General features: G+C 41.8%; 1 protein-coding gene across 10 annotated transcripts in view; it reads right to left on the bottom strand.

Annotated features, from left to right (window-relative positions):
• The window catches only part of ELAPOR2 (endosome-lysosome associated apoptosis and autophagy regulator family member 2), a 251,496-nt gene that overhangs the window by 85,390 nt on the left and 153,042 nt on the right, over nucleotides 1-13,064 (bottom strand). The window lies entirely within an intron of this gene.

The raw sequence follows: 13,064 nt of genomic DNA, 5'->3' as shown, positions 1-13,064 counted from the left end.
GCATATGTGGGCATGCGTACACATGGAAAGAATACCAGTTAAGAAATGAGTTCTGAAATCAGAAAGGTCTGCGTTTAAATTCACATCCCATTACACCAAGTACAATCTGTGTGATACTGGGCAAGCCGCTTAACCTCTCAAAGCATCCAATTTCATTAGAAAAATGAGAATAATATTTCCTACCTTGTATGGTTGTTGTGGAAATTAATTAAGATAACACATGTAAAATGTTAGGTATGTTAGGCTACACTGCTTTAGCACTTGACGAATGGTTGAATTATTGAATTATTATCCTTACTAAGGACGGTGAAGGTAGAGATGATGATACAGAGAAAGGAGTTAGTGCAGATGTGGTAAGGCACAAACTGTTTTGAGTTTCTGTTTCTTCTACTTCAATTTCTGCATATACTTAAGATAAAATGAGAAGGGATCTTAAGTTAGAGAGGTGGAATTATCAGGCTGGAAGCAAAGGTTTTATACGGCAGAAACAAAATTTAGTATACCCTTCAGGCAATCACCTCTGAATATTATTTTTTTCCACTCAATCTTTTGACCAAGCTTGACAACAGGTAATCTGAGATTAAGTTGACAGTATCCTGGATTTCAAATATACCTTACTATCAGTTAAGGGCAAATCTATGTACCTTAAAAAAAATCAATAAAAGCAGCCAAATGGAAAAGACTTTCCAGATGGAAAGATGGGAAGAGGGAGAGAAGAAGGGAGGGAGAAAAGAAAGCAATAAAAATTCACTAAATTTGGGAAGCCTGGGTGGCTTAGTCGGTTACGTGTCTGCCTTCAGCTCAGGTCACAATCCCAGGGTCCTGGGATGGAGTCCCACACTGGGATCCTTGCTCAGTGGGGAGCCTGCTGCTCCCCCTGCTTGTGCACTCTCTTCCCCCCCTCCCTGTGATAGATAGACAGATAAAGTCTTTTAAAAAAAGGAGCTTACTAAATTTAACCACATACAAAGGTTAAGCACAAAAGTTATCATAAAGTAAAAGATAACAACACAACAAATCAGTGAAGAAACAAATTACAGCAAAGATTAATTAACTTAACAAACCTGTGTTTCTAAAAACCAGCCCAGAGAAGGACAAATAATTATTTGAAATATGGTCAAAGACCATAAGCAATTCATTAAAGATCAATACAAACTAAAAAAGTTAAACCTCACCAAAGAAATACAAACTATATTCATCAAGTTGACACAACATTTTTAAATAATGTCTAAAAGCTTTCTGAGGTTACAGGGCAATAAAAGGAGCACTTGTGGCCTTCCCATCAGAGAGTTAAGTGGTACAACCTCTCTGGAGAGAAGTAGATCTGTAGGTATCAAAAGCTTTAAAGTGTTCAAAAATTTGAACCCAAAATCCCTCTGGTAGCATCTAATCCAAGGGGGAAACCTATTTAATGTGGTCACTGATTTCTGTGCAAAATCGCTCATCATAGGTTTGATATAGGTAGAAGGAGCATAAGTAATAGGTGAACATTATAGGACATCCATTCTTTATCTGGTATTTTTCACATACATCTATTTCATTAAATACTCATTAACAATTATATGGTTCAGGAAGGACCGTGAATAATATTACCATTGTTCAACTGAAACTCCAATTGAGTGAGTGATTTAGCCAGGGATGGCCAGCTAGTATGTAGCATAATAGCTGAGAGCCAAAGTCAAGCCTCGTGTTTATCTACCAAGGGTTCTCAGTTTATATCATGCCATTATGCTTCAAAGAGAAGGTTACTGTTTTAAAATAGAAGGAGTGGTATAAGTTTCTAATATAAAAGCCTGATGGTTACACAGTCTACCAGTCATCTTAAAGATGGCTCATATTCAAACAGAATACAAGAATACACAGAGAAACAGGAACCCTCTGATGCTCCCTGTCTCTGTGTTCGTTTTCCATGGCTGCTACAAGAAGTCACCACACAGCCATTGAAGATAGCACTCGTTTATCCGTTCACAGTTAAGGAGGCAAGAAGTCTAACATCAGTATCACTGGACCAAAATCAAGGTGTCAGCCTTCCTCCAGAGGATCGAGGGGAGAACTCACTCCTTGCCTCTTCCTGCTTCTGGCGGCTGCTGGCATTCATTGGCTTATGGGAGCATCACCCCAGTCTCTGCCTCTGGGGTCACACTACCTTCTCCTCTTCTGTCTTATCTCCCTCTGCTTCATACTTAGAAGTACACCTGTGATTACATATAGGATCCACCTAGATAATAAAGAGTAATTTCCCCATCTTAACTTAGTCACATCCTCAAAGTCCTTTTTTCCAGAAAAGATAATTCATGGGTTCCAGGGATGAGGACATGCATATCTTTTCTTGTGGGGGCAGGAAACATTATTCAGCTTACCACAGTCCACCCTCTGGCCCCAAAGATGCATGTCTCTCTCACATGCCAAATACCTTCACCATAACCCAACATCAGCTCAAATCTCAGCCCATTACAGCATTGACTCCAAGTCCAAAACCTCATCAGTATCTCATCAGCTCAAAAATTCCAAATGTAATCCTCTAAATCGGGTATGGGGACACTCTGGTTATGATCTATATCGGGGCAAAATTCCTCTCCATCAGGGATCTGTGTTACCTGCTTCCAAAATACAAGGGGTTTGGATCTTAACAACAGTTACAGATATTCCCAGTCCAAAGGGATAAACTGGAAGGGAGGAAGGGAAGGAATAAGTCAACAGTCCCAAATAATTTCAAAAATCCAGCAGGGCCGATTCCATTAGGTTTCAAGGCCTAGAAATAATCCCCTGTACTTTACGGCTCCAACATGGCACCCAAGGCTCCAACCTCAGAGCTGTTCTCAGGTTTTTGTTTTGTTTTGTTTTCTGAAAAGTAGAACATGTTTGCAGCTGAGCAATTTTCTTAGGCTGTTTCTTGACTGTACAATTGGGGGATTCCAACAGCCTTCCTCCATTTCCTCCACCTCTGTCTCTTTCAGTCAAGCCGGCAGTATTTCTGCTGATGTTACCAAATACCTTGTGGGTCTCCCGTGCGTGTCACAGGATTCATGTCATTAGGCGGACAAGCCTCCACAGATCTTTCTTCGACAGTCCCATCCCTATTCCTGGCTTCTGCTGAGGTGGTTAAAAAGACCCATGATTCAGACACCTAATTTCTGTAGCGCTAGCAAAAGGTTTTCCAGACATGCTCTTTGGCTTCTTTCTCTCCACAGCATAGTTTCCCAACTGTGTGTGGGTCTCCTAATTTTACCATCTTTTGCAATCTGGACAAAATTTCCCAAATCATCAAGTCTGGTTTCCTTTTTGTTTAAGAATTTTCTGTCAATTTGCCTATTTCCTCTCACATTTTACTATAAGCAGCAAGAAGAAACCAGGCCATACCTTCAATACATAAATCTCCTCTGGAAATAACCAAGTTCATCACTTGTAAGTGTTGCCTTCCACACAACCATAGAACAAAATTCAGCTACCTTTTCTGCTACTACATAACAGGGATCATCTTTCCTCCAATTTCCAAAGGCATATGCCTCATCTTCTTCTCGGCCCTAACCAGTAGCACCTTTACTATTTCTACCAACATTGCGCTTATGAGTTTCCATTTTCTCTAAGAGAATCTTGGCTTTTTCCACTGTGCTCCTCACTGAGTCCTCGCTGGCAGTCTCTGATATCCCTATCTCTGCCAACAGTCTGTTCTAGGCAATCCAGGCTTTCCCTATCATGTGCCTTCAAATTCTTCCAATTCCTGTTCCTTACCCAATTCTAAAGCCACCTCCACATTTTTAGGTATTTGTTACAGCAGCTCCCCACTACCAGATAGCAAACTCTATATTGGTTTTCCCATGGCTGCTATAACGTATTACCACAAAGTTAGCAGCTTAACACAGAGATGTCTTCTCACTATATCAGATATAGATATCACTGAGGCATCAGCCAGGCCAGGCTCCCTCTGGAGAATCCAGGGAAGCATCCATTCCTTGCCTTTTCCAGCTCCCAGTGGCCACCAGCATTGGTTGGCTTGTGGCCACATTACTCCAGTCTCTGCCTCCGTGGACACATGGTCTTCTTTCTCCTCCCACTGTGATTGCATTTAGGGCCCATCAGATAATCTCCCATCTCAGGATTCTTATTCACCCCTAAAGGTAACATTCACAGGTTCCAAGGATTAGGACTTGGGCAGGGGAACATTATTCAGCCTATTATAATCCTCCATTGCAGAAAACCCTTGACCAGCCATGCACTTATGTAATGACTCTGTTGTTTCTCTTGTTCCCAGTTATTTGTATTAGGAAGTCTTTCCTATTTTCATATCCCACTGAGAAGTTCCTGGCCCTCGTATGTAAAATGCAGGTAATTTGTTATCATCCTTGCAAAATAATGATGCTGAGAAGTCTGACATGAATTTCAAATGAAGGCCCCAGAATAAATAGGAAGCTCAGAAAGCTCTGTTTGACCACTGGACCATTGCTTCTGTGTCATTCAAGTTGCCAGTTAGGAGATGAGAACAGCAATAAGAACAGGTCAAAGGCATATTGTATTCTCTAGCTATAATGGTAGATGTCACATGCCAATTAGTTTCCTAAAATTCTTTATCCTACCTGCCTCCTCCAGATAACTGACCTCTACTCTTATGTTAAAAAATTCTTAGGATTGCAGCAGGAAGCTTTAATGTGTTTATTTATAATTTAAAGATACTGAAATGCAGACCTATTTCATGGAGAGGGCAGTACTTAGGGTCAGGAATTTAGATTGTAGGCCAAGCTAGATGGGTTTTAAATTATTTACTAGGCTACTTTATCTGGGCTGGGAACAAAGCATTTTTTAAAAATCTGTTTCTGAAAGCGACCCTTAAATCCACAGCAAAGATGTAAGAAATACTATGATGTAGTAAAATCACTAAAGATACAATCTCTACTCTTCAAATATTCTGAGTGGCATTCACGGTACTGATTTACAGCCAACTCCCCAAAACTCTAGCCACAGACCCATCTAACCATTGAACACTTAAATTGTTCCTTTGGAAAGGAGAATTCCCAAGTGTTAAAGAGCAATTAAAAAGGTAAAATTTTTTCTTATACAAACATGGAATTAATACACATCAAAGATTTTATTTATCATCAATCAGCAAGTCAATCAATAACATGTTAACCAGTTCAAAGGAGAATTCAATGAACACACAGAAGCGGGCAATCCAGAAAGTAAAATGAACTAAGAGAAGCAGAGGGGTAAAAATATCAGTTTGCATTCCAAAGGATAAAACGCACTCTCATTTCCACGGACAGGAGTCATTTGTAGGACTACCGGTTTCCTACACCTCAGAAATGTTGTAGGGGCGCCTGGGTGGCACAGCGGTTAAGCGTCTGCCTTCGGCTCAGGGCGTGATCCCGGCGTTATGGGATCGAGCCCCACATCAGGCTCCTCTGCTATGAGCCTGCTTCTTCCTCTCCCACTCCCCCTGCTTGTGTTCCCTCTCTCGCTGGCTGTCTCTATCTCTGTCGAATAAATAAATAAAATCTTTAAAAAAAAAAAAAAGAAATGTTGTAAAGTAGTTCAAAGACAAAGGTACAGGCTCCCATAGCAACTGATCTTTCAGCAAAGGGCACCAAGCAGGACACCCGCCTATTTCAACATGTTTCACAAGTTTTCCTGCCAAGTTATGGGGGTAGATTCCTGATAATTTTCCCTCCGTTTCAGGCTCCAGGTAGGTTATCACCAAAGAGATTGATTGACATGAGTCAGAGTGCACTCTAAGAACAACACAACGAGGTCACAAGCCATACTCTCCAAAACATAAACTGGACGAAACATTTGGCCCTACTCCACTCAAAAGATGGCGGCTATTTAGACATGTCTGCAAATCCCAGAATGCTGGGGCATGGAGACACTGCCCCCAAATAACAAAATGATAGGATCCTTTGAAAAATTTCCAGGGTAAATATGTGGGAACCAGGAAACAACCCCAGAAATAAATAGAACATGGAATTACTCCTGATCACCAAACACTTAAGGAAAGATTATCCCTCAGTAGAATTCATGGTACATCCCCCTCCCCCACCCCTGCACACACATGCTCTCTTCCCATAGAAGTTTTGGCCTTTGGGCTTCCATGTTCAGCTCTGCATCACCCAATTTTAGAAGTCCGTTTAGCCAGAATCCTCCCTTACCCCGAAGGCTCCTCTTAATAATTTTTCATCCACTGACCCTCCACCCTGCTCCTTGCTAATAAGGAGGACACCCCCAAACACAAAAGTCATTTATAGTACAAAAGCTTCATGACACTCACACAAAATCTGGGGTACCATTTCCCAATTTTTTTTTTAAGATTTTATTTATTTATTTGACAGAGAGAGAGTCAGTGAGAGAGGGAACACAAGCAGGGGGAGTGGGTGAGGGAGAAGCAGGCTTCCTGCTGAGCAGGGAGCCCGATGCGGGGCTCGATCCCAGCACCCTGGGATCATGACCTGAGCCAAAGGCAGACCCTTAACGACTGAGCCACCCAGGTGCCCCATCATCTCCCAATTATGATGACAACTGTTATAATTTAACTACACATAGGCTAGCCAATGCTTCAAATAAATCTCATATATAAAAATAATATGCAAATGTACATATATATCTTGACAAACACATATTTTATATAAAACATTAACATATGTAATGATTTATGCCTATATCAATATATACCATTTTTATATATTAACATTAGTATATATCATTCTTTACTTTGTGGCACTTAATTAGTAATAAGTACTATGGCCTAAGTGCTATGGGGAAGATTTAAAATACTTAAAACACATAGTCCTTGTACTCACTAACCTTCTGATTTTGTTGGAGCGGACTGGACACACACACACACATACCATATCATTCTGTAAGACAGCGTAAAGACAAAGGGCTCCAAAGTGGAACAGTGGCTTCACAGGTCAGTGTTCAAGAAAAAACTCCAGCTGGTGAAAATTACCCACAAAAATCCCTTAACTCCTCCGTTAAGTACAATGCTGTAGCACTTCTCAATCACCTCATGATAGCCAATTTTTCCCTAAGCCTTCTAGCAGACCCCTATTTCCTAGCACCCAAATGGCTTACTTTTTAGGTGCCATGTTTTCTGGAAAAATAAGGTAGAATGTGCATGATGTGACTTCATTGTATAATGAGTTCAGAGTCAGACCAAATATCTGTGAGCTGAAACCACCAGAAAAGGCTTTGAGGCAAAATCCCTGAAAGACAGTAGGGATCGTAAGTCTTCTAGGGCCACCAGATCCTTCATAAATCAGCCAGTGTGATAGGGTGTGACAAATGGCGAGATGAGGCCTGAAGGTAAGATGCCGGAAGGTATGCAGTGAAATACAGCAGCCTAAGGACAGAGAGACAGACGCCTGACAGAGTGAACGAATAACAAACGAAGCTGCCTGACCTTCTGGACTCCGAGGTCTGTTCATGCCTGTGACCCGCCCATGAGAACTTCAGCTCCCATACGCTCCCTGCCTAGCCTTGAAGTCAAGTAAGAGGTGACCACAGTTAATCACCAAGACCCACTAGATGAGCACAAACTGTAGCACAGAAGCAAAAGGATCGAGGCAGGAAGAGGACTGGGGCCTCAAAGAAGAGTAAGTGCTGATACTTAAGGGAACACACACAGAGGAATGGGACCCAAAGAAGCAAATGTAATCCGTTTTCTTCATAGAGGGTTCCTTCTCTCTGAACATTTTTATGGAAAGCACTGAGAAGAGCAGAGCCCTGTATTTGATGAGACTGCAGCTCATCTGGGACAAAAGCTCTGGAACTGAAGTGCTCAGCGAAGAGCCTGGCACCCATATTTGAGAAGGCGAGGCAGCAAGAAGGGAAGAGAGCGCGAGATGGGAGGGCAGAGCGCAAATACTTCCACTCCGATTCCCGTGAGTGCGCATACTCCTCTGACTTCTGTGGGAAGGTCAGGAGGGTGAGACTACTTCATGCAGACACACATCGGTCTTGTAATAAAAACTTCCTTAGCCTACATTACCAAGGACGTGTGCACCGTAGCCGCGTGCAGCAATATTTATATTCAGATTTTTCTTTTAAAAAAAGGAACATGAAGTTACCATGGGAACCTCAGGCTAAGTAATAGGTATCTGATCTATTTATGACACATCCTCTTCTCTGCATTTGCAGACACTACTGCTTTTTAGAAATCATTTTGAAAGAGTTCATGTTTTAAATCTGAGCTCAATGTCTATCTTTGTAAACAAGGCCTTTCAGGTATTCGTTGTGTAAACCAATATAGATTTATTGGGCACTGCCCATGTGCCAATTGTAGACATGTGGATGCTGGGAATACTGCAATGAACCAAGCAGCCAAGTCCCTGCTCTCATGGGGCTTACTTTTTAGTGTCAATGAAAGTGCCCAGGGCTTCTGGGAAAGATCCAGCTTAGACAATTTTCCTTCTATGGTGTCTCTGTGCAAGCTTGTAAAGGGGTAGGCAATGAACTGGCAGCAACAGACCCAGTAGGCAATGAACTGGCAGCAACAGACCCAGTAGGCAATGAACTGGGAGCAACAGACCCAGTAGGCAATGAACTGGCAGCAACAGACCCAATCTCACACCGACCACTGTGAAATTGAGATAGGGAAATGGAAGGGACCCTGTGAGAAAACAAAGTTGTTTTTCTTCCTTTGCTTCTTCTCTGGCTTCTATCCTTGCTAGGATCTTCACCCCCACCCCACTCTGCACAGGCCTTAAAATGCAAATAGCATATGTCCTCCTTAAAAGGGACAGGAGTTAAGGATTTCTCTAGAATAGATAACATCTAAGGAAGGACTGCGTGAGAATGACCTGATGAAGCTATCATATACTTATTTCAGACTGCCAGCACTAGCTATCTCCACACCAAGCCCCTCTGGCTCCACAGAATAACACTTGGCTCTTGTCTTTGCTCTAACCAGCTCCTGGATGCCCAGGAGGACAGGTGCACCAGACCACAGTGCTCAACAAAAACCTCCAGACCCCAAAGACAAGACTCATGCTCCTGTCCTTTCTGGGTCTCCCAGACTGACTGTCTGTATCTGCGTGCATGCTCTCTCTCTGTCTGTCTGTCTCTCTCTCCCATAAACTCTGATTTCACCTCCTGCTGGCTCATGTTTGACTTCCATCCTGCATGAAGCCGAGGACCCCTTGGACACCCTGCGGGTCCTTGGACCCGGCCTGCCTGAATCAAAACACAAGACCCTGAGCAACTCAACCAACACTCTGCACCCAAATTCCTCTGCATCTTTGAAAGAAAAATCTATGTGTGTACAATGATAGTCCATATCTCATATTTTCACAGTTCTTAATAAAGGGAAACCAACTACCTCCAGCACTATCCTGCACTGTGAGGGCAAGTTTCAAAAAAAGAAATTCTAAGCCAAGTCTACCGATGAAGAAATGAAGGAAACTTCAATTTTCTCAAGAAACCTACAGCTAGGCAATCTATAATAATATCAATATTAAACATATTCATTTTAAAACTCTCATAGAAAGTACTAAGGAAAATGTGTTATAAAGTCTTTAAACACATGCAATCATTATGTTATTATATAACTACATTTAAACTTGCTGAATTAAATATATGTTTCTCTTTGCTCCCACAAACCCACAGAAGAGTAATACCTCAAGGGAGTAATGAGTGAAAACAGTAATACTTTAAGGTGACAAAAATAAAGAGATTAGACGTGAAAATGACAATAGATGCAGGTGTCAACAGTTTTTTGGGAGATGAAAAGCACAAGATGAGCTTTATTGACTAATCAAAGCAAGAAAATCTGAAAGCTAAGGGCTACATAGGCAGATGATAACAAGCAGAAAGTGGATTTGAGCTGCAGGAACTCTCATAGTTGAAAGCATCAAGTATCTCAGAAAGCAAAAAAATCTACAAACAGCGAGACCGGTTGAAAATCTGAAGCATATAGACCCTTCCTTCCCAACTCCCTTCCACATCATAGTGAGAGACAAGGATTATTTCCTCTAGAAAAACAGAATTAGGGAGGTTATAGATTCAGAGACATGAGTGCAGCAGATGGAAGGAAAGGCCTTACTGACAACAGGGGACCGTGTGAACAGTCACCTACTGAATGATGACACCCACCTCAAGGACACTTTGTCAACAACACTGAAACCCGAGCCCAGCCAACTCCAACACCGCCGTCTTTTCCATTTGGACCACCATCTCCAAGACTAGCAGAGCCACCTTCCTGCTCCCAAAGAAGCCCTCGGGGGAATGTGACACCTCACATTAGGACTGTTACCCCTATCATTTCAGCTGATTTTCACATCTGCTTACATTTAAATTGAGATTAGCTGGAATCTCAATTTTGTCCTTTGTCCACAAATACAATAATTATTTTTGTTATTAACAATAACACTAACAACATCTGCAGAACCTTAAAAGCTTTCCAAAACAATTTTCATAACATTTTCCTACTTGAATCGGGCCGCACAATAGCCCTCAGAGTGGGCAAGGGTCTTATCTCCGCCATCATGGCCACTGTCGTTTTTCATTGACCGTCTCCTGCAGCCTGGACTGACTACCACCAACAGCCTAAGTGGCACCTGTCTCCTGCTCCTCCTTGACACTCCCCAGCCAGTTCTAATTATGTCATCCCTGCTCAAAACCCTGCAACGCTTCTAGCTGGCTGAAGAAAAAGTACATTATCCTAGCATAGTATAAAAGGTCTTTCTTGATTCATTCTCTATCTGCTTCTCCATATTTCATTTCTTACCCTGTTTCATGTATGAAATATTGAAAGGGGATCAAATATGCTATCCTCTTCCTTGCCTCCAGGCTCTAACACGTGCCTTTTTCTCTGCCTGGAAGGCTCTCTCTGCTGGAACCTGGTAATAGCCTCAGGACACATGTACAAAAACAAAGCACCGTGTAGCAGGTTCTCTCCCAGGCTCACCCCTAACATTTGCAGGACCAAAGGCAAGGGTCTAAACCGAGGTGCCCTTTCCTCTCCTATATCCACCCCATACCTTAAACAGCCTCCACACATACAAGTGACGACCCAAGCTGCACATCCAGTCTGTCAGCGCTCCTCCCCCCGTTGCAGTCTACAATCAGGATGCACCTAGAAAAAGTCCAGGAAGGCCCTGAAGGCAAACCTGAGCCTTCCAAAGTCATGTCATCCACACCATGATATAAAAGGGTGCGGGGAGTGCAGGACATGACATCCAGGTGGGCACGGCTCCTTGGCTTGCTGACAAGACAAGAAGAGGAACACAACTGGAGAAGGACCAGAATTAGGCCCTCTACAGCAGAGACCAAGGTAGGAGCCACACTTGCCTGGTCTGAATGTGGTACCGATCCCCATTATATAACAACATCCAAACAAAAAAGAGATCTATCACTCGGAATATAGAATTTCCTAGGAGGGAGGGATAATCGGTTTACCTTTTGAAGGGTTTCTTGAGTGGAGGTAATTTTTCTTTTTTTTTTCCTAACCCAAATTAAAACTGTACCATGGTATGCAGAATTCAATTTTCCAAAAGGGAGAAAAGCTAAATCCTTGGAAATCCACCTGTTATGTCTAATTACATATGGCGCAAGCTTATCTGCCTGAAATAGAAACTACAGTTTTTTTTATATGAATCAGGCTGAAACTGAAAAGGCACCCTTGCTTCTGCCAAATTTGAGCAACTACTTACTATTTAATAAGCACCAAGAGAAACTGCATCAAAAGTTTCAGAAGTATATTAAATATACCCCATGACACATCAACTCCACTTCCATTTCCATTCATGTGACCCAAGAAAACCACAATAGGTTTGCATTTTCGGATTATGTAAAATACTAAAAACTTGAAAATAATCTAAACGTGCAAAAATAAAAGACTGGTAAATAGATTACTGCGTACTCATGACAGGTCCATTCTAAAATGATAATGCCAGTGCCGTACTTAATAACAAAAATACTTCTGATGCTCCAGCGTCATATCAAGGTTAAGAAACACTATGCCTGAACCCTTTTAAAGTGTATGAGTGTATAATCACTACATGGAAAAGTGACTCAGGTATGTATCCCAAAAGGCTGACAACAGTGAACTGAATGCCGAACATAGTGATTTCTATTTTCTCTTTTGTGATTCTGTATTTTCACATTTTTCTACAGTTACGATGTATTGCTTTCTCTGAGTTCAGGCAGGTGCTTTGCTAAGACATAAAAAATGTTCGTATTTCTCCTGACTTTAGGATAAAGTACCTGGTAGGACATGCAAAAATTCAAAGGATATTGCTGAAGGATTATTCCATTATCATTCCTCAGTTTCTCTGATGAGTGTCAATCACCCAGCAAGGCCTTAAGGGCAAAAGTCCCAAGACAGGGGTCAGATAAAATCTGTGCCAGGTAGCATGGAAGAAAAGACCCAGAACTCAAGTGCTGTATAAGCAGGCAAACAGAAGGAGGATTCTGCTAAAAGGAGGGAAAAGAAGATGCGAATAGCCAAATGGGCAAAAAGAGGACAAGGAAGTGGAGGAGTTCTGAAAACATACTTTACTGACTTCCGTAAGCCATCACTGGCTCAGGAAGAGCCAAACTCCACATCTGAATCCACCTAAGCCACGGGCAGAGTTCAGCCAGAAAAGATTTATAAAAATACATTTTAAATTCAAAAACTAATAATCGTCAACGCTGCCACTTGAAATTGAGCTTTACTTGTAAAGAGTGTCTACAGAAATAGCATAGGTGATAAGTGGCTCTAACAGTTTGACATCCAAATCATGGGTTTGCTTGCAAATTCTGTGAGCTAAGTAAAAATAAGCTAGTTAAGTTTTTTGCACTCAACTGATGTTATAAGAATCTCTCGAATCAACAGAATTTTTAAAAATCCTCATAAATCTAATAACACCTACTGTCATAACTACACTCCTAGAAAACAAACTTAAAATATCTATTAGAAGGTTCTTCTTTTTAATCAGAAAGAGTAAGAGTTGCTCTGTCTGGCTAGCATCCTTCTCCCATTTCTTCAGGTAACAGCATGCCCCTTGCCCTCACTACCTTTTGGGGAAGTATTCTAAGATTCCATGCAGTTCTGACTGGACAGCCAAGCTCAGAACACCCTAAAATGAACACGT

Source organism: Ursus americanus, chromosome 3, assembly GCF_024610735.1.
Source record: "Ursus americanus isolate L20-20 chromosome 3, mUrsAme1.1.p, whole genome shotgun sequence".
Classification (NCBI taxonomy): domain Eukaryota; kingdom Metazoa; phylum Chordata; class Mammalia; order Carnivora; family Ursidae; genus Ursus; species Ursus americanus.
Note: the sequence above shows the minus strand (reverse complement) of the source record. Positions and strands in the feature narration are given on the sequence as shown.